Here is a 24,390-nt window from a genome sequence, read left to right as displayed (position 1 = left end):
GTCCAGCGGAGGGCCTGTGCAGGGTGTGGCAGTGTCGTGCTGGAGGGCGCCACTGGTAGCGATGTGAGCTTCCTTTCCTCGCCTCGCCTCACACCAGGTGTCTGCGTAGTTCGCACTGCATTCGCACCACTCCTGTCCCCGTCCCGACTTGTCCCGACTTTGCTCGACTGCCGCTCGCTGCCGCTCGGGTCGTGGTCCATATGACGGCGCAAGCACGACAAACGTCTGCGGGACTAGACGACGCTACTAAAGAATAAATTTATGATTACAAATCAAATTTGGAACTGTACAGTGCTGCCCAACAATGGCGCTGACGCATTTCAGGGCTCACCTGCAGATTCGTGCTGTTTCGTCGTTTTCAAAGACTTCCCGGCAAACTTCGTTAGCACATTCTCCCTCAAACTGAGTTAATTACCGCATTATCGTACCGTTGCATTAGTTTAAAATGCTTAAGAAAGTATCTTTGTCACAACAGAAAGGTAGTATGAGAAGACTGCTGACAGGGTGGCGACTTAAAAAGGAAAAAATGCATGGGAGCCAACAGTACCATTTTTTATTGGTTCATTTTTTTGTTTTTTGTTTTCGTACCATCACAGTAGTTTAAAATGCTTGAGGAAACGTATTTGTCACAACAGAAGTGAAAAGAGGGCTGGCAGGAGTAGCGACATAAAAAGGAAAAAAAAAAAAAAAAAAAAAAAAGAAGGAGAGCCAACAGCACCCGGGTTTCCCAGGCGGTCACCCATCCAAGTACTAACCGGGCCAGATGATGCTTAACTTCGGTGATCGGACGAGAACCGGTGTATTCATCATTGTATGGCCGTTGGCACTAGTGTAATGTAGGAGCACGGCAGAATTCGCGTTCGGCTTCTCTCCCAACACACAAAATGTTAGTTTTCCGCCGCATTTGACGAAAGCACTTCCTTCTGCAACAGCCAGTTCCTCGAGGACGGCGCGGGGGGCGCGCCCGGCGTCCCAGCAGAACGACGGCCGAATTAGCGGGCGCACCGCCGCATGTGTGAGACGCACTGCTGCTCGTTGCACCTCCTGTCATTCGCTGGGCGCGTGCAGCCTTCGACACTAGCGGAGGACGCAACTTGTCCCTGGTGTCCAGCGGAGGGCCTGTGCAGGGTGTGGCAGTGTCGTGCTGGAGGGCGCCACTGGTAGCGATGTGAGCTTCCTTTCCTCGCCTCGCCTCACACCAGGTGTCTGCGTAGTTCGCACTGCATTCGCACCACTCCTGTCCCCGTCCCGACTTGTCCCGACTTTGCTCGACTGCCGCTCGCTGCCGCTCGGGTCGTGGTCCATATGACGGCGCAAGCACGACAAACGTCTGCGGGACTAGACGACGCTACTAAAGAATAAATTTATGATTACAAATCAAATTTGGAACTGTACAGTGCTGCCCAACAATGGCGCTGACGCATTTCAGGGCTCACCTGCAGATTCGTGCTGTTTCGTCGTTTTCAAAGACTTCCCGGCAAACTTCGTTAGCACATTCTCCCTCAAACTGAGTTAATTACCGCATTATCGTACCGTTGCATTAGTTTAAAATGCTTAAGAAAGTATCTTTGTCACAACAGAAAGGTAGTATGAGAAGACTGCTGACAGGGTGGCGACTTAAAAAGGAAAAAATGCATGGGAGCCAACAGTACCATTTTTTATTGGTTCATTTTTTTGTTTTTTGTTTTCGTACCATCACAGTAGTTTAAAATGCTTGAGGAAACGGATTTGTCACAACAGAAGTGAAAAGAGGGCTGGCAGGAGTAGCGACATAAAAAGGAAAAAAAAAAAAAAAAAGAAGGAGAGCCAACAGCACCCGGGTTTCCCAGGCGGTCACCCATCCAAGTACTAACCGGGCCAGATGATGCTTAACTTCGGTGATCGGACGAGAACCGGTGTATTCATCATTGTATGGCCGTTGGCACTAGTGTAATGTAGGAGCACGGCAGAATTCGCGTTCGGCTTCTCTCCCAACACACAAAATGTTAGTTTTCCGCCGCATTTGACGAAAGCACTTCCTTCTGCAACAGCCAGTTCCTCGAGGACGGCGCGGGGGGCGCGCCCGGCGTCCCAGCAGAACGACGGCCGAATTAGCGGGCGCACCGCCGCATGTGTGAGACGCACTGCTGCTCGTTGCACCTCCTGTCATTCGCTGGGCGCGTGCAGCCTTCGACACTAGCGGAGGACGCAACTTGTCCCTGGTGTCCAGCGGAGGGCCTGTGCAGGGTGTGGCAGTGTCGTGCTGGAGGGCGCCACTGGTAGCGATGTGAGCTTCCTTTCCTCGCCTCGCCTCACACCAGGTGTCTGCGTAGTTCGCACTGCATTCGCACCACTCCTGTCCCCGTCCCGACTTGTCCCGACTTTGCTCGACTGCCGCTCGCTGCCGCTCGGGTCGTGGTCCATATGACGGCGCAAGCACGACAAACGTCTGCGGGACTAGACGACGCTACTAAAGAATAAATTTATGATTACAAATCAAATTTGGAACTGTACAGTGCTGCCCAACAATGGCGCTGACGCATTTCAGGGCTCACCTGCAGATTCGTGCTGTTTCGTCGTTTTCAAAGACTTCCCGGCAAACTTCGTTAGCACATTCTCCCTCAAACTGAGTTAATTACCGCATTATCGTACCGTTGCATTAGTTTAAAATGCTTAAGAAAGTATCTTTGTCACAACAGAAAGGTAGTATGAGAAGACTGCTGACAGGGTGGCGACTTAAAAAGGAAAAAATGCATGGGAGCCAACAGTACCATTTTTTATTGGTTCATTTTTTTGTTTTTTGTTTTCGTACCATCACAGTAGTTTAAAATGCTTGAGGAAACGTATTTGTCACAACAGAAGTGAAAAGAGGGCTGGCAGGAGTAGCGACATAAAAAGGAAAAAAAAAAAAAAAAAAAAAAAAGAAGGAGAGCCAACAGCACCCGGGTTTCCCAGGCGGTCACCCATCCAAGTACTAACCGGGCCAGATGATGCTTAACTTCGGTGATCGGACGAGAACCGGTGTATTCATCATTGTATGGCCGTTGGCACTAGTGTAATGTAGGAGCACGGCAGAATTCGCGTTCGGCTTCTCTCCCAACACACAAAATGTTAGTTTTCCGCCGCATTTGACGAAAGCACTTCCTTCTGCAACAGCCAGTTCCTCGAGGACGGCGCGGGGGGCGCGCCCGGCGTCCCAGCAGAACGACGGCCGAATTAGCGGGCGCACCGCCGCATGTGTGAGACGCACTGCTGCTCGTTGCACCTCCTGTCATTCGCTGGGCGCGTGCAGCCTTCGACACTAGCGGAGGACGCAACTTGTCCCTGGTGTCCAGCGGAGGGCCTGTGCAGGGTGTGGCAGTGTCGTGCTGGAGGGCGCCACTGGTAGCGATGTGAGCTTCCTCGCCTCGCCTCACACCAGGTGTCTGCGTAGTTTGCACTGCATTCGCACCATTCCTGTCCCCGTCCCGACTTGTCCCGACTTTGCTCGACTGCCGCTCGCTGCCGCTCGGGTCGTGGTCCATATGACGGCGCAAGCACGACAAACGTCTGCGGGACTAGACGACGCTACTAAAGAATAAATTTATGATTACAAATCAAATTTGGAACTGTACAGTGCTGCCCAACAATGGCGCTGACGCATTTCAGGGCTCACCTGCAGATTCGTGCTGTTTCGTCGTTTTCAAAGACTTCCCGGCAAACTTCGTTAGCACATTCTCCCTCAAACTGAGTTAATTACCGCATTATCGTACCGTTGCATTAGTTTAAAATGCTTAAGAAAGTATCTTTGTCACAACAGAAAGGTAGTATGAGAAGACTGCTGACAGGGTGGCGACTTAAAAAGGAAAAAATGCATGGGAGCCAACAGTACCATTTTTTATTGGTTCATTTTTTTGTTTTTTGTTTTCGTACCATCACAGTAGTTTAAAATGCTTGAGGAAACGGATTTGTCACAACAGAAGTGAAAAGAGGGCTGGCAGGAGTAGCGACATAAAAAGGAAAAAAAAAAAAAAAAAAAAAAAAGAAGGAGAGCCAACAGCACCCGGGTTTCCCAGGCGGTCACCCATCCAAGTACTAACCGGGCCAGATGATGCTTAACTTCGGTGATCGGACGAGAACCGGTGTATTCATCATTGTATGGCCGTTGGCACTAGTGTAATGTAGGAGCACGGCAGAATTCGCGTTCGGCTTCTCTCCCAACACACAAAATGTTAGTTTTCCGCCGCATTTGACGAAAGCACTTCCTTCTGCAACAGCCAGTTCCTCGAGGACGGCGCGGGGGGCGCGCCCGGCGTCCCAGCAGAACGACGGCCGAATTAGCGGGCGCACCGCCGCATGTGTGAGACGCACTGCTGCTCGTTGCACCTCCTGTCATTCGCTGGGCGCGTGCAGCCTTCGACACTAGCGGAGGACGCAACTTGTCCCTGGTGTCCAGCGGAGGGCCTGTGCAGGGTGTGGCAGTGTCGTGCTGGAGGGCGCCACTGGTAGCGATGTGAGCTTCCTTTCCTCGCCTCGCCTCACACCAGGTGTCTGCGTAGTTCGCACTGCATTCGCACCACTCCTGTCCCCGTCCCGACTTGTCCCGACTTTGCTCGACTGCCGCTCGCTGCCGCTCGGGTCGTGGTCCATATGACGGCGCAAGCACGACAAACGTCTGCGGGACTAGACGACGCTACTAAAGAATAAATTTATGATTACAAATCAAATTTGGAACTGTACAGTGCTGCCCAACAATGGCGCTGACGCATTTCAGGGCTCACCTGCAGATTCGTGCTGTTTCGTCGTTTTCAAAGACTTCCCGGCAAACTTCGTTAGCACATTCTCCCTCAAACTGAGTTAATTACCGCATTATCGTACCGTTGCATTAGTTTAAAATGCTTAAGAAAGTATCTTTGTCACAACAGAAAGGTAGTATGAGAAGACTGCTGACAGGGTGGCGACTTAAAAAGGAAAAAATGCATGGGAGCCAACAGTACCATTTTTTATTGGTTCATTTTTTTGTTTTTTGTTTTCGTACCATCACAGTAGTTTAAAATGCTTGAGGAAACGGATTTGTCACAACAGAAGTGAAAAGAGGGCTGGCAGGAGTAGCGACATAAAAAGGAAAAAAAAAAAAAAAAAGAAGGAGAGCCAACAGCACCCGGGTTTCCCAGGCGGTCACCCATCCAAGTACTAACCGGGCCAGATGATGCTTAACTTCGGTGATCGGACGAGAACCGGTGTATTCATCATTGTATGGCCGTTGGCACTAGTGTAATGTAGGAGCACGGCAGAATTCGCGTTCGGCTTCTCTCCCAACACACAAAATGTTAGTTTTCCGCCGCATTTGACGAAAGCACTTCCTTCTGCAACAGCCAGTTCCTCGAGGACGGCGCGGGGGGCGCGCCCGGCGTCCCAGCAGAACGACGGCCGAATTAGCGGGCGCACCGCCGCATGTGTGAGACGCACTGCTGCTCGTTGCACCTCCTGTCATTCGCTGGGCGCGTGCAGCCTTCGACACTAGCGGAGGACGCAACTTGTCCCTGGTGTCCAGCGGAGGGCCTGTGCAGGGTGTGGCAGTGTCGTGCTGGAGGGCGCCACTGGTAGCGATGTGAGCTTCCTTTCCTCGCCTCGCCTCACACCAGGTGTCTGCGTAGTTCGCACTGCATTCGCACCACTCCTGTCCCCGTCCCGACTTGTCCCGACTTTGCTCGACTGCCGCTCGCTGCCGCTCGGGTCGTGGTCCATATGACGGCGCAAGCACGACAAACGTCTGCGGGACTAGACGACGCTACTAAAGAATAAATTTATGATTACAAATCAAATTTGGAACTGTACAGTGCTGCCCAACAATGGCGCTGACGCATTTCAGGGCTCACCTGCAGATTCGTGCTGTTTCGTCGTTTTCAAAGACTTCCCGGCAAACTTCGTTAGCACATTCTCCCTCAAACTGAGTTAATTACCGCATTATCGTACCGTTGCATTAGTTTAAAATGCTTAAGAAAGTATCTTTGTCACAACAGAAAGGTAGTATGAGAAGACTGCTGACAGGGTGGCGACTTAAAAAGGAAAAAATGCATGGGAGCCAACAGTACCATTTTTTATTGGTTCATTTTTTTGTTTTTTGTTTTCGTACCATCACAGTAGTTTAAAATGCTTGAGGAAACGTATTTGTCACAACAGAAGTGAAAAGAGGGCTGGCAGGAGTAGCGACATAAAAAGGAAAAAAAAAAAAAAAAAAAAAAAAGAAGGAGAGCCAACAGCACCCGGGTTTCCCAGGCGGTCACCCATCCAAGTACTAACCGGGCCAGATGATGCTTAACTTCGGTGATCGGACGAGAACCGGTGTATTCATCATTGTATGGCCGTTGGCACTAGTGTAATGTAGGAGCACGGCAGAATTCGCGTTCGGCTTCTCTCCCAACACACAAAATGTTAGTTTTCCGCCGCATTTGACGAAAGCACTTCCTTCTGCAACAGCCAGTTCCTCGAGGACGGCGCGGGGGGCGCGCCCGGCGTCCCAGCAGAACGACGGCCGAATTAGCGGGCGCACCGCCGCATGTGTGAGACGCACTGCTGCTCGTTGCACCTCCTGTCATTCGCTGGGCGCGTGCAGCCTTCGACACTAGCGGAGGACGCAACTTGTCCCTGGTGTCCAGCGGAGGGCCTGTGCAGGGTGTGGCAGTGTCGTGCTGGAGGGCGCCACTGGTAGCGATGTGAGCTTCCTCGCCTCGCCTCACACCAGGTGTCTGCGTAGTTTGCACTGCATTCGCACCATTCCTGTCCCCGTCCCGACTTGTCCCGACTTTGCTCGACTGCCGCTCGCTGCCGCTCGGGTCGTGGTCCATATGACGGCGCAAGCACGACAAACGTCTGCGGGACTAGACGACGCTACTAAAGAATAAATTTATGATTACAAATCAAATTTGGAACTGTACAGTGCTGCCCAACAATGGCGCTGACGCATTTCAGGGCTCACCTGCAGATTCGTGCTGTTTCGTCGTTTTCAAAGACTTCCCGGCAAACTTCGTTAGCACATTCTCCCTCAAACTGAGTTAATTACCGCATTATCGTACCGTTGCATTAGTTTAAAATGCTTAAGAAAGTATCTTTGTCACAACAGAAAGGTAGTATGAGAAGACTGCTGACAGGGTGGCGACTTAAAAAGGAAAAAATGCATGGGAGCCAACAGTACCATTTTTTATTGGTTCATTTTTTTGTTTTTTGTTTTCGTACCATCACAGTAGTTTAAAATGCTTGAGGAAACGGATTTGTCACAACAGAAGTGAAAAGAGGGCTGGCAGGAGTAGCGACATAAAAAGGAAAAAAAAAAAAAAAAAGAAGGAGAGCCAACAGCACCCGGGTTTCCCAGGCGGTCACCCATCCAAGTACTAACCGGGCCAGATGATGCTTAACTTCGGTGATCGGACGAGAACCGGTGTATTCATCATTGTATGGCCGTTGGCACTAGTGTAATGTAGGAGCACGGCAGAATTCGCGTTCGGCTTCTCTCCCAACACACAAAATGTTAGTTTTCCGCCGCATTTGACGAAAGCACTTCCTTCTGCAACAGCCAGTTCCTCGAGGACGGCGCGGGGGGCGCGCCCGGCGTCCCAGCAGAACGACGGCCGAATTAGCGGGCGCACCGCCGCATGTGTGAGACGCACTGCTGCTCGTTGCACCTCCTGTCATTCGCTGGGCGCGTGCAGCCTTCGACACTAGCGGAGGACGCAACTTGTCCCTGGTGTCCAGCGGAGGGCCTGTGCAGGGTGTGGCAGTGTCGTGCTGGAGGGCGCCACTGGTAGCGATGTGAGCTTCCTTTCCTCGCCTCGCCTCACACCAGGTGTCTGCGTAGTTCGCACTGCATTCGCACCACTCCTGTCCCCGTCCCGACTTGTCCCGACTTTGCTCGACTGCCGCTCGCTGCCGCTCGGGTCGTGGTCCATATGACGGCGCAAGCACGACAAACGTCTGCGGGACTAGACGACGCTACTAAAGAATAAATTTATGATTACAAATCAAATTTGGAACTGTACAGTGCTGCCCAACAATGGCGCTGACGCATTTCAGGGCTCACCTGCAGATTCGTGCTGTTTCGTCGTTTTCAAAGACTTCCCGGCAAACTTCGTTAGCACATTCTCCCTCAAACTGAGTTAATTACCGCATTATCGTACCGTTGCATTAGTTTAAAATGCTTAAGAAAGTATCTTTGTCACAACAGAAAGGTAGTATGAGAAGACTGCTGACAGGGTGGCGACTTAAAAAGGAAAAAATGCATGGGAGCCAACAGTACCATTTTTTATTGGTTCATTTTTTTGTTTTTTGTTTTCGTACCATCACAGTAGTTTAAAATGCTTGAGGAAACGGATTTGTCACAACAGAAGTGAAAAGAGGGCTGGCAGGAGTAGCGACATAAAAAGGAAAAAAAAAAAAAAAAAGAAGGAGAGCCAACAGCACCCGGGTTTCCCAGGCGGTCACCCATCCAAGTACTAACCGGGCCAGATGATGCTTAACTTCGGTGATCGGACGAGAACCGGTGTATTCATCATTGTATGGCCGTTGGCACTAGTGTAATGTAGGAGCACGGCAGAATTCGCGTTCGGCTTCTCTCCCAACACACAAAATGTTAGTTTTCCGCCGCATTTGACGAAAGCACTTCCTTCTGCAACAGCCAGTTCCTCGAGGACGGCGCGGGGGGCGCGCCCGGCGTCCCAGCAGAACGACGGCCGAATTAGCGGGCGCACCGCCGCATGTGTGAGACGCACTGCTGCTCGTTGCACCTCCTGTCATTCGCTGGGCGCGTGCAGCCTTCGACACTAGCGGAGGACGCAACTTGTCCCTGGTGTCCAGCGGAGGGCCTGTGCAGGGTGTGGCAGTGTCGTGCTGGAGGGCGCCACTGGTAGCGATGTGAGCTTCCTTTCCTCGCCTCGCCTCACACCAGGTGTCTGCGTAGTTCGCACTGCATTCGCACCACTCCTGTCCCCGTCCCGACTTGTCCCGACTTTGCTCGACTGCCGCTCGCTGCCGCTCGGGTCGTGGTCCATATGACGGCGCAAGCACGACAAACGTCTGCGGGACTAGACGACGCTACTAAAGAATAAATTTATGATTACAAATCAAATTTGGAACTGTACAGTGCTGCCCAACAATGGCGCTGACGCATTTCAGGGCTCACCTGCAGATTCGTGCTGTTTCGTCGTTTTCAAAGACTTCCCGGCAAACTTCGTTAGCACATTCTCCCTCAAACTGAGTTAATTACCGCATTATCGTACCGTTGCATTAGTTTAAAATGCTTAAGAAAGTATCTTTGTCACAACAGAAAGGTAGTATGAGAAGACTGCTGACAGGGTGGCGACTTAAAAAGGAAAAAATGCATGGGAGCCAACAGTACCATTTTTTATTGGTTCATTTTTTTGTTTTTTGTTTTCGTACCATCACAGTAGTTTAAAATGCTTGAGGAAACGTATTTGTCACAACAGAAGTGAAAAGAGGGCTGGCAGGAGTAGCGACATAAAAAGGAAAAAAAAAAAAAAAAAAAAAAAAGAAGGAGAGCCAACAGCACCCGGGTTTCCCAGGCGGTCACCCATCCAAGTACTAACCGGGCCAGATGATGCTTAACTTCGGTGATCGGACGAGAACCGGTGTATTCATCATTGTATGGCCGTTGGCACTAGTGTAATGTAGGAGCACGGCAGAATTCGCGTTCGGCTTCTCTCCCAACACACAAAATGTTAGTTTTCCGCCGCATTTGACGAAAGCACTTCCTTCTGCAACAGCCAGTTCCTCGAGGACGGCGCGGGGGGCGCGCCCGGCGTCCCAGCAGAACGACGGCCGAATTAGCGGGCGCACCGCCGCATGTGTGAGACGCACTGCTGCTCGTTGCACCTCCTGTCATTCGCTGGGCGCGTGCAGCCTTCGACACTAGCGGAGGACGCAACTTGTCCCTGGTGTCCAGCGGAGGGCCTGTGCAGGGTGTGGCAGTGTCGTGCTGGAGGGCGCCACTGGTAGCGATGTGAGCTTCCTCGCCTCGCCTCACACCAGGTGTCTGCGTAGTTTGCACTGCATTCGCACCATTCCTGTCCCCGTCCCGACTTGTCCCGACTTTGCTCGACTGCCGCTCGCTGCCGCTCGGGTCGTGGTCCATATGACGGCGCAAGCACGACAAACGTCTGCGGGACTAGACGACGCTACTAAAGAATAAATTTATGATTACAAATCAAATTTGGAACTGTACAGTGCTGCCCAACAATGGCGCTGACGCATTTCAGGGCTCACCTGCAGATTCGTGCTGTTTCGTCGTTTTCAAAGACTTCCCGGCAAACTTCGTTAGCACATTCTCCCTCAAACTGAGTTAATTACCGCATTATCGTACCGTTGCATTAGTTTAAAATGCTTAAGAAAGTATCTTTGTCACAACAGAAAGGTAGTATGAGAAGACTGCTGACAGGGTGGCGACTTAAAAAGGAAAAAATGCATGGGAGCCAACAGTACCATTTTTTATTGGTTCATTTTTTTGTTTTTTGTTTTCGTACCATCACAGTAGTTTAAAATGCTTGAGGAAACGGATTTGTCACAACAGAAGTGAAAAGAGGGCTGGCAGGAGTAGCGACATAAAAAGGAAAAAAAAAAAAAAAAAGAAGGAGAGCCAACAGCACCCGGGTTTCCCAGGCGGTCACCCATCCAAGTACTAACCGGGCCAGATGATGCTTAACTTCGGTGATCGGACGAGAACCGGTGTATTCATCATTGTATGGCCGTTGGCACTAGTGTAATGTAGGAGCACGGCAGAATTCGCGTTCGGCTTCTCTCCCAACACACAAAATGTTAGTTTTCCGCCGCATTTGACGAAAGCACTTCCTTCTGCAACAGCCAGTTCCTCGAGGACGGCGCGGGGGGCGCGCCCGGCGTCCCAGCAGAACGACGGCCGAATTAGCGGGCGCACCGCCGCATGTGTGAGACGCACTGCTGCTCGTTGCACCTCCTGTCATTCGCTGGGCGCGTGCAGCCTTCGACACTAGCGGAGGACGCAACTTGTCCCTGGTGTCCAGCGGAGGGCCTGTGCAGGGTGTGGCAGTGTCGTGCTGGAGGGCGCCACTGGTAGCGATGTGAGCTTCCTTTCCTCGCCTCGCCTCACACCAGGTGTCTGCGTAGTTCGCACTGCATTCGCACCACTCCTGTCCCCGTCCCGACTTGTCCCGACTTTGCTCGACTGCCGCTCGCTGCCGCTCGGGTCGTGGTCCATATGACGGCGCAAGCACGACAAACGTCTGCGGGACTAGACGACGCTACTAAAGAATAAATTTATGATTACAAATCAAATTTGGAACTGTACAGTGCTGCCCAACAATGGCGCTGACGCATTTCAGGGCTCACCTGCAGATTCGTGCTGTTTCGTCGTTTTCAAAGACTTCCCGGCAAACTTCGTTAGCACATTCTCCCTCAAACTGAGTTAATTACCGCATTATCGTACCGTTGCATTAGTTTAAAATGCTTAAGAAAGTATCTTTGTCACAACAGAAAGGTAGTATGAGAAGACTGCTGACAGGGTGGCGACTTAAAAAGGAAAAAATGCATGGGAGCCAACAGTACCATTTTTTATTGGTTCATTTTTTTGTTTTTTGTTTTCGTACCATCACAGTAGTTTAAAATGCTTGAGGAAACGGATTTGTCACAACAGAAGTGAAAAGAGGGCTGGCAGGAGTAGCGACATAAAAAGGAAAAAAAAAAAAAAAAAGAAGGAGAGCCAACAGCACCCGGGTTTCCCAGGCGGTCACCCATCCAAGTACTAACCGGGCCAGATGATGCTTAACTTCGGTGATCGGACGAGAACCGGTGTATTCATCATTGTATGGCCGTTGGCACTAGTGTAATGTAGGAGCACGGCAGAATTCGCGTTCGGCTTCTCTCCCAACACACAAAATGTTAGTTTTCCGCCGCATTTGACGAAAGCACTTCCTTCTGCAACAGCCAGTTCCTCGAGGACGGCGCGGGGGGCGCGCCCGGCGTCCCAGCAGAACGACGGCCGAATTAGCGGGCGCACCGCCGCATGTGTGAGACGCACTGCTGCTCGTTGCACCTCCTGTCATTCGCTGGGCGCGTGCAGCCTTCGACACTAGCGGAGGACGCAACTTGTCCCTGGTGTCCAGCGGAGGGCCTGTGCAGGGTGTGGCAGTGTCGTGCTGGAGGGCGCCACTGGTAGCGATGTGAGCTTCCTCGCCTCGCCTCACACCAGGTGTCTGCGTAGTTTGCACTGCATTCGCACCATTCCTGTCCCCGTCCCGACTTGTCCCGACTTTGCTCGACTGCCGCTCGCTGCCGCTCGGGTCGTGGTCCATATGACGGCGCAAGCACGACAAACGTCTGCGGGACTAGACGACGCTACTAAAGAATAAATTTATGATTACAAATCAAATTTGGAACTGTACAGTGCTGCCCAACAATGGCGCTGACGCATTTCAGGGCTCACCTGCAGATTCGTGCTGTTTCGTCGTTTTCAAAGACTTCCCGGCAAACTTCGTTAGCACATTCTCCCTCAAACTGAGTTAATTACCGCATTATCGTACCGTTGCATTAGTTTAAAATGCTTAAGAAAGTATCTTTGTCACAACAGAAAGGTAGTATGAGAAGACTGCTGACAGGGTGGCGACTTAAAAAGGAAAAAATGCATGGGAGCCAACAGTACCATTTTTTATTGGTTCATTTTTTTGTTTTTTGTTTTCGTACCATCACAGTAGTTTAAAATGCTTGAGGAAACGTATTTGTCACAACAGAAGTGAAAAGAGGGCTGGCAGGAGTAGCGACATAAAAAGGAAAAAAAAAAAAAAAAAAAAAAAGAAGGAGAGCCAACAGCACCCGGGTTTCCCAGGCGGTCACCCATCCAAGTACTAACCGGGCCAGATGATGCTTAACTTCGGTGATCGGACGAGAACCGGTGTATTCATCATTGTATGGCCGTTGGCACTAGTGTAATGTAGGAGCACGGCAGAATTCGCGTTCGGCTTCTCTCCCAACACACAAAATGTTAGTTTTCCGCCGCATTTGACGAAAGCACTTCCTTCTGCAACAGCCAGTTCCTCGAGGACGGCGCGGGGGGCGCGCCCGGCGTCCCAGCAGAACGACGGCCGAATTAGCGGGCGCACCGCCGCATGTGTGAGACGCACTGCTGCTCGTTGCACCTCCTGTCATTCGCTGGGCGCGTGCAGCCTTCGACACTAGCGGAGGACGCAACTTGTCCCTGGTGTCCAGCGGAGGGCCTGTGCAGGGTGTGGCAGTGTCGTGCTGGAGGGCGCCACTGGTAGCGATGTGAGCTTCCTCGCCTCGCCTCACACCAGGTGTCTGCGTAGTTTGCACTGCATTCGCACCATTCCTGTCCCCGTCCCGACTTGTCCCGACTTTGCTCGACTGCCGCTCGCTGCCGCTCGGGTCGTGGTCCATATGACGGCGCAAGCACGACAAACGTCTGCGGGACTAGACGACGCTACTAAAGAATAAATTTATGATTACAAATCAAATTTGGAACTGTACAGTGCTGCCCAACAATGGCGCTGACGCATTTCAGGGCTCACCTGCAGATTCGTGCTGTTTCGTCGTTTTCAAAGACTTCCCGGCAAACTTCGTTAGCACATTCTCCCTCAAACTGAGTTAATTACCGCATTATCGTACCGTTGCATTAGTTTAAAATGCTTAAGAAAGTATCTTTGTCACAACAGAAAGGTAGTATGAGAAGACTGCTGACAGGGTGGCGACTTAAAAAGGAAAAAATGCATGGGAGCCAACAGTACCATTTTTTATTGGTTCATTTTTTTGTTTTTTGTTTTCGTACCATCACAGTAGTTTAAAATGCTTGAGGAAACGTATTTGTCACAACAGAAGTGAAAAGAGGGCTGGCAGGAGTAGCGACATAAAAAGGAAAAAAAAAAAAAAAAAAAAAAAGAAGGAGAGCCAACAGCACCCGGGTTTCCCAGGCGGTCACCCATCCAAGTACTAACCGGGCCAGATGATGCTTAACTTCGGTGATCGGACGAGAACCGGTGTATTCATCATTGTATGGCCGTTGGCACTAGTGTAATGTAGGAGCACGGCAGAATTCGCGTTCGGCTTCTCTCCCAACACACAAAATGTTAGTTTTCCGCCGCATTTGACGAAAGCACTTCCTTCTGCAACAGCCAGTTCCTCGAGGACGGCGCGGGGGGCGCGCCCGGCGTCCCAGCAGAACGACGGCCGAATTAGCGGGCGCACCGCCGCATGTGTGAGACGCACTGCTGCTCGTTGCACCTCCTGTCATTCGCTGGGCGCGTGCAGCCTTCGACACTAGCGGAGGACGCAACTTGTCCCTGGTGTCCAGCGGAGGGCCTGTGCAGGGTGTGGCAGTGTCGTGCTGGAGGGCGCCACTGGTAGCGATGTGAGCTTCCTCGCCTCGCCTCACACCAGGTGTCTGCGTAGTTTGCACTGCATTCGCACCATTCCTGTCCCCGTCCCGACTTGTCCCGACTTTGCTCGACTGCCGCTCGCTGCCGCTCGGGTCGTGGTCCATATGACGGCGCAAGCACGACAAACGTCTGCGGGACTAGACGACGCTACTAAAGAATAAATTTATGATTACAAATCAAATTTGGAACTGTACAGTGCTGCCCAACAATGGCGCTGACGCATTTCAGGGCTCACCTGCAGATTCGTGCTGTTTCGTCGTTTTCAAAGACTTCCCGGCAAACTTCGTTAGCACATTCTCCCTCAAACTGAGTTAATTACCGCATTATCGTACCGTTGCATTAGTTTAAAATGCTTAAGAAAGTATCTTTGTCACAACAGAAAGGTAGTATGAGAAGACTGCTGACAGGGTGGCGACTTAAAAAGGAAAAAATGCATGGGAGCCAACAGTACCATTTTTTATTGGTTCATTTTTTTGTTTTTTGTTTTCGTACCATCACAGTAGTTTAAAATGCTTGAGGAAACGTATTTGTCACAACAGAAGTGAAAAGAGGGCTGGCAGGAGTAGCGACATAAAAAGGAAAAAAAAAAAAAAAAAAAAAAGAAGGAGAGCCAACAGCACCCGGGTTTCCCAGGCGGTCACCCATCCAAGTACTAACCGGGCCAGATGATGCTTAACTTCGGTGATCGGACGAGAACCGGTGTATTCATCATTGTATGGCCGTTGGCACTAGTGTAATGTAGGAGCACGGCAGAATTCGCGTTCGGCTTCTCTCCCAACACACAAAATGTTAGTTTTCCGCCGCATTTGACGAAAGCACTTCCTTCTGCAACAGCCAGTTCCTCGAGGACGGCGCGGGGGGCGCGCCCGGCGTCCCAGCAGAACGACGGCCGAATTAGCGGGCGCACCGCCGCATGTGTGAGACGCACTGCTGCTCGTTGCACCTCCTGTCATTCGCTGGGCGCGTGCAGCCTTCGACACTAGCGGAGGACGCAACTTGTCCCTGGTGTCCAGCGGAGGGCCTGTGCAGGGTGTGGCAGTGTCGTGCTGGAGGGCGCCACTGGTAGCGATGTGAGCTTCCTCGCCTCGCCTCACACCAGGTGTCTGCGTAGTTTGCACTGCATTCGCACCATTCCTGTCCCCGTCCCGACTTGTCCCGACTTTGCTCGACTGCCGCTCGCTGCCGCTCGGGTCGTGGTCCATATGACGGCGCAAGCACGACAAACGTCTGCGGGACTAGACGACGCTACTAAAGAATAAATTTATGATTACAAATCAAATTTGGAACTGTACAGTGCTGCCCAACAATGGCGCTGACGCATTTCAGGGCTCACCTGCAGATTCGTGCTGTTTCGTCGTTTTCAAAGACTTCCCGGCAAACTTCGTTAGCACATTCTCCCTCAAACTGAGTTAATTACCGCATTATCGTACCGTTGCATTAGTTTAAAATGCTTAAGAAAGTATCTTTGTCACAACAGAAAGGTAGTATGAGAAGACTGCTGACAGGGTGGCGACTTAAAAAGGAAAAAATGCATGGGAGCCAACAGTACCATTTTTTATTGGTTCATTTTTTTGTTTTTTGTTTTCGTACCATCACAGTAGTTTAAAATGCTTGAGGAAACGTATTTGTCACAACAGAAGTGAAAAGAGGGCTGGCAGGAGTAGCGACATAAAAAGGAAAAAAAAAAAAAAAAAGAAGGAGAGCCAACAGCACCCGGGTTTCCCAGGCGGTCACCCATCCAAGTACTAACCGGGCCAGATGATGCTTAACTTCGGTGATCGGACGAGAACCGGTGTATTCATCATTGTATGGCCGTTGGCACTAGTGTAATGTAGGAGCACGGCAGAATTCGCGTTCGGCTTCTCTCCCAACACACAAAATGTTAGTTTTCCGCCGCATTTGACGAAAGCACTTCCTTCTGCAACAGCCAGTTCCTCGAGGACGGCGCGGGGGGCGCGCCCGGCGTCCCAGCAGAACGACGGCCGAATTAGCGGGCGCACCGCCGCATGTGTGAGACGCACTGCTGCTCGTTGCACCTCCTGTCATTCGCTGGGCGCGTGCAGCCTTCGACACTAGCGGAGGACGCAACTTGTCCCTGGTGTCCAGCGGAGGGCCTGTGCAGGGTGTGGCAGTGTCGTGCTGGAGGGCGCCACTGGTAGCGATGTGAGCTTCCTCGCCTCGCCTCACACCAGGTGTCTGCGTAGTTTGCACTGCATTCGCACCATTCCTGTCCCCGTCCCGACTTGTCCCGACTTTGCTCGACTGCCGCTCGCTGCCGCTCGGGTCGTGGTCCATATGACGGCGCAAGCACGACAAACGTCTGCGGGACTAGACGACGCTACTAAAGAATAAATTTATGATTACAAATCAAATTTGGAACTGTACAGTGCTGCCCAACAATGGCGCTGACGCATTTCAGGGCTCACCTGCAGATTCGTGCTGTTTCGTCGTTTTCAAAGACTTCCCGGCAAACTTCGTTAGCACATTCTCCCTCAAACTGAGTTAATTACCGCATTATCGTACCGTTGCATTAGTTTAAAATGCTTAAGAAAGTATCTTTGTCACAACAGAAAGGTAGTATGAGAAGACTGCTGACAGGGTGGCGACTTAAAAAGGAAAAAATGCATGGGAGCCAACAGTACCATTTTTTATTGGTTCATTTTTTTGTTTTTTGTTTTCGTACCATCACAGTAGTTTAAAATGCTTGAGGAAACGTATTTGTCACAACAGAAGTGAAAAGAGGGCTGGCAGGAGTAGCGACATAAAAAGGAAAAAAAAAAAAAAAAAAAAAAAGAAGGAGAGCCAACAGCACCCGGGTTTCCCAGGCGGTCACCCATCCAAGTACTAACCGGGCCAGATGATGCTTAACTTCGGTGATCGGACGAGAACCGGTGTATTCATCATTGTATGGCCGTTGGCACTAGTGTAATGTAGGAGCACGGCAGAATTCGCGTTCGGCTTCTCTCCCAACACACAAAATGTTAGTTTTCCGCCGCATTTGACGAAAGCACTTCCTTCTGCAACAGCCAGTTCCTCGAGGACGGCGCGGGGGGCGCGCCCGGCGTCCCAGCAGAACGACGGCCGAATTAGCGGGCGCACCGCCGCATGTGTGAGACGCACTGCTGCTCGTTGCACCTCCTGTCATTCGCTGGGCGCGTGCAGCCTTCGACACTAGCGGAGGACGCAACTTGTCCCTGGTGTCCAGCGGAGGGCCTGTGCAGGGTGTGGCAGTGTCGTGCTGGAGGGCGCCACTGGTAGCGATGTGAGCTTCCTCGCCTCGCCTCACACCAGGTGTCTGCGTAGTTTGCACTGCATTCGCACCATTCCTGTCCCCGTCCCGACTTGTCCCGACTTTGCTCGACTGCCGCTCGCTGCCGCTCGGGTCGTGGTCCATATGACGGCGCAAGCACGACAAACGTCTGCGGGACTAGACGACGCTACTAAAGAATAAATTTATGATTACAAATCAAATTTGGAACTGTACAGTGCTGCCCAACAATGGCGCTGACGCATTTCAGGGCTCACCTGCAGATTCGTGCTGTTTCGTCGTTTTCAAAGACTTCCCGGCAAACTTCGTTAGCACATTCTCCCTCAAACTGAGTTAATTACCGCATTATCGTACCGTTGCATTAGTTTAAAATGCTTAAGAAAGTATCTTTGTCACAACAGAAAGGTAGTATGAGAAGACTGCTGACAGGGTGGCGACTTAAAAAGGAAAAAATGCATGGGAGCCAACAGTACCATTTTTTATTGGTTCATTTTTTTGTTTTTTGTTTTCGTACCATCACAGTAGTTTAAAATGCTTGAGGAAACGTATTTGTCACAACAGAAGTGAAAAGAGGGCTGGCAGGAGTAGCGACATAAAAAGGAAAAAAAAAAAAAAAAAAAAAAAGAAGGAGAGCCAACAGCACCCGGGTTTCCCAGGCGGTCACCCATCCAAGTACTAACCGGGCCAGATGATGCTTAACTTCGGTGATCGGACGAGAACCGGTGTATTCATCATTGTATGGCCGTTGGCACTAGTGTAATGTAGGAGCACGGCAGAATTCGCGTTCGGCTTCTCTCCCAACACACAAAATGTTAGTTTTCCGCCGCATTTGACGAAAGCACTTCCTTCTGCAACAGCCAGTTCCTCGAGGACGGCGCGGGGGGCGCGCCCGGCGTCCCAGCAGAACGACGGCCGAATTAGCGGGCGCACCGCCGCATGTGTGAGACGCACTGCTGCTCGTTGCACCTCCTGTCATTCGCTGGGCGCGTGCAGCCTTCGACACTAGCGGAGGACGCAACTTGTCCCTGGTGTCCAGCGGAGGGCCTGTGCAGGGTGTGGCAGTGTCGTGCTGGAGGGCGCCACTGGTAGCGATGTGAGCTTCCTCGCCTCGCCTCACACCAGGTGTCTGCGTAGTTTGCACTGCATTCGCACCATTCCTGTCCCCGTCCCGACTTGTCCCGACTTTGCTCGACTGCCGCTCGCTGCCGCTCGGGTCGTGGTCCATATGACGGCGCAAGCACGACAAACGTCTGCGGACTAGACGACGCTACTAAAGAATAAATTTATGATTACAAATCAAATTTGGAACTGTACAGTGCTGCCCAACAATGGCGCTGACGCATTTCAGGGCTCACCTGCAGATTCGTGCTGTTTCGTCGTTTTCAAAGACTTCCCGGCAAACTTCGTTAGCACATTCTCCCTCAAACTGAGTTAATTACCGCATTATCGTACCGTTGCATTAGTTTAAAATGCTTAAGAAAGTATCTTTGTCACAACAGAAAGGTAGTATGAGAAGACTGCTGACAGGGTGGCGACTTAAAAAGGAAAAAATGCATGGGAGCCAACAGTACCATTTTTTATTGGTTCATTTTTTTGTTTTTTGTTTTCGTACCATCACAGTAGTTTAAAATGCTTGAGGAAACGTATTTGTCACAACAGAAGTGAAAAGAGGGCTGGCAGGAGTAGCGACATAAAAAGGAAAAAAAAAAAAAAAAAAAAAGAAGGAGAGCCAACAGCACCCGGGTTTCCCAGGCGGTCACCCATCCAAGTACTAACCGGGCCAGATGATGCTTAACTTCGGTGATCGGACGAGAACCGGTGTATTCATCATTGTATGGCCGTTGGCACTAGTGTAATGTAGGAGCACGGCAGAATTCGCGTTCGGCTTCTCTCCCAACACACAAAATGTTAGTTTTCCGCCGCATTTGACGAAAGCACTTCCTTCTGCAACAGCCAGTTCCTCGAGGACGGCGCGGGGGGCGCGCCCGGCGTCCCAGCAGAACGACGGCCGAATTAGCGGGCGCACCGCCGCATGTGTGAGACGCACTGCTGCTCGTTGCACCTCCTGTCATTCGCTGGGCGCGTGCAGCCTTCGACACTAGCGGAGGACGCAACTTGTCCCTGGTGTCCAGCGGAGGGCCTGTGCAGGGTGTGGCAGTGTCGTGCTGGAGGGCGCCACTGGTAGCGATGTGAGCTTCCTCGCCTCGCCTCACACCAGGTGTCTGCGTAGTTTGCACTGCATTCGCACCATTCCTGTCCCCGTCCCGACTTGTCCCGACTTTGCTCGACTGCCGCTCGCTGCCGCTCGGGTCGTGGTCCATATGACGGCGCAAGCACGACAAACGTCTGCGGGACTAGACGACGCTACTAAAGAATAAATTTATGATTACAAATCAAATTTGGAACTGTACAGTGCTGCCCAACAATGGCGCTGACGCATTTCAGGGCTCACCTGCAGATTCGTGCTGTTTCGTCGTTTTCAAAGACTTCCCGGCAAACTTCGTTAGCACATTCTCCCTCAAACTGAGTTAATTACCGCATTATCGTACCGTTGCATTAGTTTAAAATGCTTAAGAAAGTATCTTTGTCACAACAGAAAGGTAGTATGAGAAGACTGCTGACAGGGTGGCGACTTAAAAAGGAAAAAATGCATGGGAGCCAACAGTACCATTTTTTATTGGTTCATTTTTTTGTTTTTTGTTTTCGTACCATCACAGTAGTTTAAAATGCTTGAGGAAACGTATTTGTCACAACAGAAGTGAAAAGAGGGCTGGCAGGAGTAGCGACATAAAAAGGAAAAAAAAAAAAAAAAAAAAAAAGAAGGAGAGCCAACAGCACCCGGGTTTCCCAGGCGGTCACCCATCCAAGTACTAACCGGGCCAGATGATGCTTAACTTCGGTGATCGGACGAGAACCGGTGTATTCATCATTGTATGGCCGTGGCACTAGTGTAATGTAGGAGCACGGCAGAATTCGCGTTCGGCTTCTCTCCCAACACACAAAATGTTAGTTTTCCGCCGCATTTGACGAAAGCACTTCCTTCTGCAACAGCCAGTTCCTCGAGGACGGCGCGGGGGGCGCGCCCGGCGTCCCAGCAGAACGACGGCCGAATTAGCGGGCGCACCGCCGCATGTGTGAGACGCACTGCTGCTCGTTGCACCTCCTGTCATTCGCTGGGCGCGTGCAGCCTTCGACACTAGCGGAGGACGCAACTTGTCCCTGGTGTCCAGCGGAGGGCCTGTGCAGGGTGTGGCAGTGTCGTGCTGGAGGGCGCCACTGGTAGCGATGTGAGCTTCCTCGCCTCGCCTCACACCAGGTGTCTGCGTAGTTTGCACTGCATTCGCACCATTCCTGTCCCCGTCCCGACTTGTCCCGACTTTGCTCGACTGCCGCTCGCTGCCGCTCGGGTCGTGGTCCATATGACGGCGCAAGCACGACAAACGTCTGCGGGACTAGACGACGCTACTAAAGAATAAATTTATGATTACAAATCAAATTTGGAACTGTACAGTGCTGCCCAACAATGGCGCTGACGCATTTCAGGGCTCACCTGCAGATTCGTGCTGTTTCGTCGTTTTCAAAGACTTCCCGGCAAACTTCGTTAGCACATTCTCCCTCAAACTGAGTTAATTACCGCATTATCGTACCGTTGCATTAGTTTAAAATGCTTAAGAAAGTATCTTTGTCACAACAGAAAGGTAGTATGAGAAGACTGCTGACAGGGTGGCGACTTAAAAAGGAAAAAATGCATGGGAGCCAACAGTACCATTTTTTATTGGTTCATTTTTTTGTTTTTTGTTTTCGTACCATCACAGTAGTTTAAAATGCTTGAGGAAACGTATTTGTCACAACAGAAGTGAAAAGAGGGCTGGCAGGAGTAGCGACATAAAAAGGAAAAAAAAAAAAAAAAAAAAAAAGAAGGAGAGCCAACAGCACCCGGGTTTCCCAGGCGGTCACCCATCCAAGTACTAACCGGGCCAGATGATGCTTAACTTCGGTGATCGGACGAGAACCGGTGTATTCATCATTGTATGGCCGTTGGCACTAGTGTAATGTAGGAGCACGGCAGAATTCGCGTTCGGCTTCTCTCCCAACACACAAAATGTTAGTTTCCGCCGCATTTGACGAAAGCACTTCCTTCTGCAACAGCCAGTTCCTCGAGGACGGCGCGGGGGGCGCGCCCGGCGTCCCAGCAAAGAAGAACGACGGCCGAATTAGCGGGCGCACCGCCGCATGTGTGAGACCGCACTGCTGCTCGTTGCACCTCCTGTCATTCGCTGGGCGCGTGCAGCCTTCGACACTAGCGGAGGACGCAACTTGTCCCTGGTGTCCAGCGGAGGGCCTGTGCAGGGTGTGGCAGTGTCGTGCTGGAGGGCGCCACTGGTAGCGATGTGAGCTTCCTCGCCTCGCCTCACACCAGGTGTCTGCGTAGTTTGCACTGCATTCGCACCATTCCTGTCCCCGTCCCGACTTGTCCCGACTTTGCTCGACTGCCGCTCGCTGCCGCTCGGGTCGTGGTCCATATGACGGCGCAAGCACGACAAACGTCTGCGGGACTAGACGACGCTACTAAAGAATAAATTTATGATTACAAATCAAATTTGGAACTGTACAGTGCTGCCCAACAATGGCGCTGACGCATTTCAGGGCTCACCTGCAGATTCGTGCTGTTTCGTCGTTTTCAAAGACTTCCCGGCAAACTTCGTTAGCACATTCTCCCTCAAACTGAGTTAATTACCGCATTATCGTACCGTTGCATTAGTTTAAAATGCTTAAGAAAGTATCTTTGTCACAACAGAAAGGTAGTATGAGAAGACTGCTGACAGGGTGGCGACTTAAAAAGGAAAAAATGCATGGGAGCCAACAGTACCATTTTTTATTGGTTCATTTTTTTGTTTTTTGTTTTCGTACCATCACAGTAGTTTAAAATGCTTGAGGAAACGTATTTGTCACAACAGAAGTGAAAAGAGGGCTGGCAGGAGTAGCGACATAAAAAGGAAAAAAAAAAAAAAAAAAAAAGAAGGAGAGCCAACAGCACCCGGGTTTCCCAGGCGGTCACCCATCCAAGTACTAACCGGGCCAGATGATGCTTAACTTCGGTGATCGGACGAGAACCGGTGTATTCATCATTGTATGGCGTTGGCACTAGTGTAATGTAGGAGCACGGCAGAATTCGCGTTCGGCTTCTCTCCCAACACACAAAATGTTAGTTTTCCGCCGCATTTGACGAAAGCACTTCCTTCTGCAACAGCCAGTTCCTCGAGGACGGCGCGGGGGGCGCGCCCGGCGTCCCAGCAGAACGACGGCCGAATTAGCGGGCGCACCGCCGCATGTGTGAGACGCACTGCTGCTCGTTGCACCTCCTGTCATTCGCTGGGCGCGTGCAGCCTTCGACACTAGCGGAGGACGCAACTTGTCCCTGGTGTCCAGCGGAGGGCCTGTGCAGGGTGTGGCAGTGTCGTGCTGGAGGGCGCCACTGGTAGCGATGTGAGCTTCCTCGCCTCGCCTCACACCAGGTGTCTGCGTAGTTTGCACTGCATTCGCACCATTCCTGTCCCCGTCCCGACTTGTCCCGACTTTGCTCGACTGCCGCTCGCTGCCGCTCGGGTCGTGGTCCATATGACGCGCAAGCACGACAAACGTCTGCGGGACTAGACGACGCTACTAAAGAATAAATTTATGATTACAAATCAAATTTGGAACTGTACAGTGCTGCCCAACAATGGCGCTGACGCATTTCAGGGCTCACCTGCAGATTCGTGCTGTTTCGTCGTTTTCAAAGACTTCCCGGCAAACTTCGTTAGCACATTCTCCCTCAAACTGAGTTAATTACCGCATTATCGTACCGTTGCATTAGTTTAAAATGCTTAAGAAAGTATCTTTGTCACAACAGAAAGGTAGTATGAGAAGACTGCTGACAGGGTGGCGACTTAAAAAGGAAAAAATGCATGGGAGCCAACAGTACCATTTTTTATTGGTTCATTTTTTTGTTTTTTGTTTTCGTACCATCACAGTAGTTTAAAATGCTTGAGGAAACGTATTTGTCACAACAGAAGTGAAAAGAGGGCTGGCAGGAGTAGCGACATAAAAAGGAAAAAAAAAAAAAAAAAAAAAAAGAAGGAGAGCCAACAGCACCCGGGTTTCCCAGGCGGTCACCCATCCAAGTACTACCGGGCCAGATGATGCTTAACTTCGGTGATCGGACGAGAACCGGTGTATTCATCATTGTATGGCCGTTGGCACTAGTGTAATGTAGGAGCACGGCAGAATTCGCGTTCGGCTTCTCTCCCAACACACAAAATGTTAGTTTTCCGCCGCATTTGACGAAAGCACTTCCTTCTGCAACAGCCAGTTCCTCGAGGACGGCGCGGGGGGCGCGCCCGGCGTCCCAGCAGAACGACGGCCGAATTAGCGGGCGCACCGCCGCATGTGTGAGACGCACTGCTGCTCGTTGCACCTCCTGTCATTCGCTGGGCGCGTGCAGCCTTCGACACTAGCGGAGGACGCCAACTTGTCCCTGGTGTCCAGCGGAGGGCCTGTGCAGGTGTGGCAGTGTCGTGCTGGAGGGCGCCACTGGTAGCGATGTGAGCTTCCTCGCCTCGCCTCACACCAGGTGTCTGCGTAGTTTGCACTGCATTCGCACCATTCCTGTCCCCGTCCCGACTTGTCCCGACTTTGCTCGACTGCCGCTCGCTGCCGCTCGGGTCGTGGTCCATATGACGGCGCAAGCACGAC

At 51.3% G+C, this 24,390-nt stretch overlaps 22 non-coding genes across 22 annotated transcripts; all 22 read right to left on the bottom strand.

Annotated features, from left to right (window-relative positions):
* Positions 1 to 706: 706 nt before the first annotated feature.
* LOC124749271 lies at positions 707 to 825 on the bottom strand. Its single transcript, XR_007011839.1, has one exon. It is a non-coding gene; the product is annotated as a 5S ribosomal RNA (ribosomal RNA).
* A 979-nt stretch (positions 826 to 1,804) lies between these two features.
* Positions 1,805 to 1,923, bottom strand: LOC124749270. Its single transcript, XR_007011838.1, has one exon. It is a non-coding gene; the product is annotated as a 5S ribosomal RNA (ribosomal RNA).
* Positions 1,924 to 2,909: 986 nt separating this feature from the next.
* Positions 2,910 to 3,028, bottom strand: LOC124749269. Its single transcript, XR_007011837.1, has one exon. It is a non-coding gene; the product is annotated as a 5S ribosomal RNA (ribosomal RNA).
* Positions 3,029 to 4,009: 981 nt separating this feature from the next.
* Positions 4,010 to 4,128, bottom strand: LOC124749268. The gene has a single exon (XR_007011836.1). It is a non-coding gene; the product is annotated as a 5S ribosomal RNA (ribosomal RNA).
* A 979-nt stretch (positions 4,129 to 5,107) lies between these two features.
* LOC124749265 lies at positions 5,108 to 5,226 on the bottom strand. Its single transcript, XR_007011834.1, has one exon. It is a non-coding gene; the product is annotated as a 5S ribosomal RNA (ribosomal RNA).
* A 986-nt stretch (positions 5,227 to 6,212) lies between these two features.
* Positions 6,213 to 6,331, bottom strand: LOC124749264. The gene has a single exon (XR_007011833.1). It is a non-coding gene; the product is annotated as a 5S ribosomal RNA (ribosomal RNA).
* A 974-nt stretch (positions 6,332 to 7,305) lies between these two features.
* On the bottom strand, positions 7,306 to 7,424 carry LOC124749263. Its single transcript, XR_007011832.1, has one exon. It is a non-coding gene; the product is annotated as a 5S ribosomal RNA (ribosomal RNA).
* A 979-nt stretch (positions 7,425 to 8,403) lies between these two features.
* Positions 8,404 to 8,522, bottom strand: LOC124749262. The gene has a single exon (XR_007011831.1). It is a non-coding gene; the product is annotated as a 5S ribosomal RNA (ribosomal RNA).
* Positions 8,523 to 9,508: 986 nt separating this feature from the next.
* On the bottom strand, positions 9,509 to 9,627 carry LOC124749261. The gene has a single exon (XR_007011830.1). It is a non-coding gene; the product is annotated as a 5S ribosomal RNA (ribosomal RNA).
* Positions 9,628 to 10,601: 974 nt separating this feature from the next.
* On the bottom strand, positions 10,602 to 10,720 carry LOC124749260. The gene has a single exon (XR_007011829.1). It is a non-coding gene; the product is annotated as a 5S ribosomal RNA (ribosomal RNA).
* Positions 10,721 to 11,699: 979 nt separating this feature from the next.
* On the bottom strand, positions 11,700 to 11,818 carry LOC124749259. Its single transcript, XR_007011828.1, has one exon. It is a non-coding gene; the product is annotated as a 5S ribosomal RNA (ribosomal RNA).
* Positions 11,819 to 12,798: 980 nt separating this feature from the next.
* Positions 12,799 to 12,917, bottom strand: LOC124749258. Its single transcript, XR_007011827.1, has one exon. It is a non-coding gene; the product is annotated as a 5S ribosomal RNA (ribosomal RNA).
* A 980-nt stretch (positions 12,918 to 13,897) lies between these two features.
* LOC124749257 lies at positions 13,898 to 14,016 on the bottom strand. Its single transcript, XR_007011826.1, has one exon. It is a non-coding gene; the product is annotated as a 5S ribosomal RNA (ribosomal RNA).
* A 979-nt stretch (positions 14,017 to 14,995) lies between these two features.
* On the bottom strand, positions 14,996 to 15,114 carry LOC124749249. Its single transcript, XR_007011820.1, has one exon. It is a non-coding gene; the product is annotated as a 5S ribosomal RNA (ribosomal RNA).
* Positions 15,115 to 16,088: 974 nt separating this feature from the next.
* On the bottom strand, positions 16,089 to 16,207 carry LOC124749303. The gene has a single exon (XR_007011868.1). It is a non-coding gene; the product is annotated as a 5S ribosomal RNA (ribosomal RNA).
* A 980-nt stretch (positions 16,208 to 17,187) lies between these two features.
* On the bottom strand, positions 17,188 to 17,306 carry LOC124749291. The gene has a single exon (XR_007011857.1). It is a non-coding gene; the product is annotated as a 5S ribosomal RNA (ribosomal RNA).
* Positions 17,307 to 18,286: 980 nt separating this feature from the next.
* LOC124749279 lies at positions 18,287 to 18,405 on the bottom strand. Its single transcript, XR_007011846.1, has one exon. It is a non-coding gene; the product is annotated as a 5S ribosomal RNA (ribosomal RNA).
* A 977-nt stretch (positions 18,406 to 19,382) lies between these two features.
* On the bottom strand, positions 19,383 to 19,501 carry LOC124749266. The gene has a single exon (XR_007011835.1). It is a non-coding gene; the product is annotated as a 5S ribosomal RNA (ribosomal RNA).
* A 980-nt stretch (positions 19,502 to 20,481) lies between these two features.
* Positions 20,482 to 20,599, bottom strand: LOC124749253. The gene has a single exon (XR_007011824.1). It is a non-coding gene; the product is annotated as a 5S ribosomal RNA (ribosomal RNA).
* A 980-nt stretch (positions 20,600 to 21,579) lies between these two features.
* On the bottom strand, positions 21,580 to 21,698 carry LOC124749242. The gene has a single exon (XR_007011814.1). It is a non-coding gene; the product is annotated as a 5S ribosomal RNA (ribosomal RNA).
* Positions 21,699 to 22,681: 983 nt separating this feature from the next.
* Positions 22,682 to 22,799, bottom strand: LOC124749254. The gene has a single exon (XR_007011825.1). It is a non-coding gene; the product is annotated as a 5S ribosomal RNA (ribosomal RNA).
* A 979-nt stretch (positions 22,800 to 23,778) lies between these two features.
* LOC124749252 lies at positions 23,779 to 23,896 on the bottom strand. The gene has a single exon (XR_007011823.1). It is a non-coding gene; the product is annotated as a 5S ribosomal RNA (ribosomal RNA).
* Positions 23,897 to 24,390: the final 494 nt, after the last annotated feature.

The sequence above is a fragment of the Schistocerca piceifrons genome, unplaced genomic scaffold (assembly GCF_021461385.2).
Source record: "Schistocerca piceifrons isolate TAMUIC-IGC-003096 unplaced genomic scaffold, iqSchPice1.1 HiC_scaffold_433, whole genome shotgun sequence".
Taxonomy (NCBI): Eukaryota; Metazoa; Arthropoda; class Insecta; order Orthoptera; family Acrididae; genus Schistocerca; species Schistocerca piceifrons.
This window is presented reverse-complemented; position numbering and strand designations above follow the sequence as displayed.